The following is a 4,430-nucleotide window of genomic DNA, read 5'->3' as shown; positions in this document are numbered from 1 at the left end:
GAGGGAAAGGGAGGGGGCAGGGGATTAACAAGGGTGGTAGAATGTGATGGACACCATTGTCCAAAGTACATGTATGAAGGCTCGAATTATATGTCAACATACTTTATATACAACAGATATATGAAAAATTTTGCTGTATATGTGTAATAAGAATTGTAATGCATTGTACTGTCATTTATTTTTTTTAAAATCAATAAAAAAAGGTATTGTGTCCAACTACAACTAAAAGTAAATATTTTTTTAAAAAAAGCTTTCAACCAGGGCCGGGGGTGTAGCTCAGTGGTACAGTGTTTGCCTGGCATGTATTAGGCCCTGAGTTCCATCTGTAACCCTGCAAAAAGGAAAATAATCTTACAACCAATCACAGCTGCTAAATCCAAGACAAGAACAAATACTCTTATAAAGATATTATATTCAATTTTTTTTTTCAAATAGGTTCATATTCTTTAGCCCTTTTGTGCCACCCAAAAGTACTCAGCTTGGGATGGAGACAAGAATCCCACAAGTTCTCTCTTTGGCACCAACATATTTTAAAAAGCAACTGATTCATCCCAGGCTGTTCAAAACCTCCAATCCCTGTATAAGTAGGTAGTATTCAACTTATCTCATTCCACTTCAGAGGGTCACAAAGACTTTCTTTTAAATGGAAAAATTACATAGTGAACTGGTGATACCTGTCTGGAAATTCTTTTCAAACACAGCAGAACTTTAGAAATGTTCCCCACAGACTTTTATGTGTCCTTGAGAAGACCTATTGAATAAGAAAAGTGCTGGTTCCACCCACAGACACCTCCAGCAGCCAAGGTTTGCCTTCAGAAGATTATGTCCCTTTGGAAGGGAACACAAACTTGACCTCATATTGCAGCCTGACCCACCACCACTGGCATCTGAAGCTAAGTGTGCATTTTAATGAAGGCTATAAAACAAGGCACAGCCAGTCCTTTTTAGAAAATTGCATCATGACCTGGCAGTGAGCCATAACCTGCCAAAGCTTTGATAGAATGTCTGATCCTTGAGAGACACCATCTAATGGGCCCTTAAGTAGCTTTTCATTTAGATTTGATTAATCACTCCCTCCTTTGTTGTTTGCACACCCATTCCAGCTAAGTGTTTATGTGCATCTTCTCCCTAGACCTGCCCTGTTCAACATGGTAGCTACTAGCCACATGTGGCTATTTATAATAAAATTAATTAAAATTCAGTAAATATTTAAAATTTAGCTCCTTACCTGCATTAATCACATTTTAAGTGCTCGATAGCCATACGTGACTGGTGACTACTGGGTTGAACAACACAGAGAACATTTCCACCTTATAGAAAGTTCCATAGGACAGCATTACCTTAGACAGTGAGCTGTTTGGAGCCAGGGCAGGGACTTGGTAATCTTCATAGCAATGCTAAATACAGACCTGGCAGCAAAGAAGCATCTCTACAGGTCTGTTCGTTTGCATTACCCAAACTCTGGCTCCATTCAGGGACAGGATCTCTGATCTGTTTCTAGGAATTCACAGTACACAGTGCCTGATAATAATTTGTGATAAATCCATACATCTGCAATAGGAACGTGTCTGCTGTCTACTGCTGGATGAAAAACTGCAAAGATTTCAGAGACAAAGTCAGGATTCAAGCAGGGAGATTGGTGCCTCTCAAGTGGCCAGTGACATCCATCCACCTGCTTTCTAAGGATGGATTCTATTCTACCTTTTCCCTTTATATATGCAAGCAATTTTCATTCAGTTCTTTTGGAAGAGGGCCCAGTATAAATCCTAAATGAATACATATTCACCTGAACTGCTTCACTTTTCAAGATTTTAAAATCTTGATCCTTTTCCAAGGATATGAATAAGGAAGAATACCAGGGACATCTTAGTCTAGTAAATCACAGATGTGTCATCTCAAATTTTCCATTTGTCTGCTTTACTAGTGGTTCCATAAATACTCACACTATATTTAAGTGTGCCCAGGAAAGCCATGATACTACTCACCTGTCTGTCATCTGGGCTAGCATCTGTGTCTAAACAATTCCAAGAGCATGAAGCTACTTATCAAAAAGGAAACAGACTTGTCAATAGGGAGAACACCAACCAATGCAAAGAAAGTCCATTACAAGAGAGATCAGATTCAAAACCAGACCTGAGGGATAAAATCATGACCCAGAAAAATACAATTATGGCACAAACCTCTTGATCATTTGGTTTCAAAGAATAAGAGTAACATTGGCCTCTATTAGCAGATGAAACCTTGACAGAGGGGTAAGGGACATAGCTTAACTTAACCTGAAATAAGCCCTGTAATAAAGATGTTCCACCATGATGGAATAAAGCCCTCGCCTTGTGCAGCTACTTGTAAAGCGTGATGCCCACCCCACCCCATCCCCGTTCTCTGGCAGGGGGTACTGGGGCCAAAATTACTAAAAGGAAAGACTAGAGGTCACAGAAAAAAGTTCACACCTCCATACCTACCATTTAAACATTCCTGAAAATTGCATTGTGGGAAATCTATGCGACAAAGTGACTGGGAGGCATGGTCAATTTTCCAAAGATCTCTTTGTGGAAATAATTTCTCTCCCTTAATGCAAAAAGTAGGTATCCTCTCTCACCTCTTGCTACAGAGGATGGGGGGGAACCAAAAATGCTAGTTCTATTAATTCCCAATTTCTATGGGATTTTGCACCCTTTTAAATTTTGTTGCCTCAGGTTGGGGATATAGCTCAGTTGGTGGCGTGCTTGCCTTGCATGCATAAGGCCCTGGGTTCGATTCCCAGAACGGAAAAAAAAAATTGTTGCCTCAATCTAGACTCTAACACACTTGTTCTTGATAAATTTAGACTTTTATACCCCAAAGCATGCTGAGTAATTAATATCCTCTGGCTTAGTTAGGTTGCAGCATCACAAGGTAACATGAAAATGACCTGCGTCTTATTCTGATTACTAAATGGATTTAGCTGTTGCCATCTGCGCTCCAAGTAGTTTCATGAATAAATTCCAAGCCCTCTCAGAGAAGACAATAATGACACAAAGACAGTTCACAAGAAGACAGGAATTGGCATTTCAGTCCAAAACAGCCACCACCATCAATCCAACTGCAGTGGCCACTGCAGAGTCAGAGCCAGCAGCTGATTTCAAGTATACACAGAGCTGCCCTCTCCAGTTCCACTGGGGAAAGGGAAACTCAGTAAAGAAGGGATCCTTCAGATGCAGGCACCAGGACTGAAAGTCTTTTTTAAAAAATATTTATTTTTTAGTTGTAGTTAGACACAATATTTTTAGTTTATTTTTTTATTTATATGTGGTGCTGAGGATCAAACCCCAGACCTCACACGTTCTAGGCAAGTGCTCTACCACTGAGCCACAACCCCAGCCCCAGGTCTGAAAGTCTTTTTACATGTTTCCAGGAAGTATCTAAGTGTCTTATGTAGCAAGTGGCTTGATCTTCAATGTGGGAAAATTATTTGTTTAGAAATTTTATGTAAGTCACTTTGCTGATGAGTTGCAATTAAAAGTATTCCTTTCTACACAGAAACCAACTGTCTGATGGATGCTCACAGAGAAAACTTTAAATGCACTTTGTATGTCTACAAGGATGACCTTTTCATGGAGAAGTCAGAGCTGAGAACTAGGGGCCTGCTTAGCACAAGAAAAATATAATAGGTGCCAGGGACTTGTGATGAGGAAAATGGAGACTGCTAATGGGTGGCAGAAATGGTCTAGAATTAGGTAGTGGTGATGGTTGTAAGACATAGTGAATCTATTAAAAACACCGAATTACAGAAATTGAAATAGTAAGTTTTATGTTCTGTGAATTATATCTCAACAGAAAATGGAGTAGCTATCTCCACGTACTTTCACTGGGACCTCAGAAATCAGATGGTCCTTTTACAGGTAGGACACCAGGAGCCAAAGCAATTAATCATTAGGCAGCAGAAATATAAATGACCCCCAAACCAGGAGATGCAAGAATTAGTCCCAGTTTGCCACTCAGGGCCTGAAAGCCCAAGAGCAATCACTTGACCCCAGAGAATAACCTGTTCCCTATATGTGAAATAAAGGTATCATACCTGATTACTCCTCCCCCTTCAGGAAAAGCTGGATGTTATAGTGGTAATAAAATGGTCATGGACAAATCAGGTGCTATTGTGATGCTTCAGGAGACTTAATGTCTCATAATAGTCCATGACTAGAGGTGCACTCCTCTCAGGTCTGAAGTTTGTATGAAGGAGTGCAAGTACTAAGTGTGCTGAAGGGTGATGCTGCTGCTGTCACATGGAGAACTGGTCCAAGGCTGTGCCAGGAAAACACCTGAGGATATCAGTACTGGTGACTGGCTTTGAAACCAGAGCCTTGATGCAGATCTCAGCTCACTACTCACCAGCAGGGACACTTGGGCAAGGGACTTGATGGTTCTAGGCCTCAGTTTCCTTGTCTGTCAAC

This window comes from Marmota marmota, unplaced genomic scaffold (genome assembly GCF_001458135.2).
Source record: "Marmota marmota marmota unplaced genomic scaffold, marMar, whole genome shotgun sequence".
NCBI lineage: Eukaryota > Metazoa > Chordata > Mammalia > Rodentia > Sciuridae > Marmota > Marmota marmota.
This window is presented reverse-complemented; position numbering follows the sequence as displayed.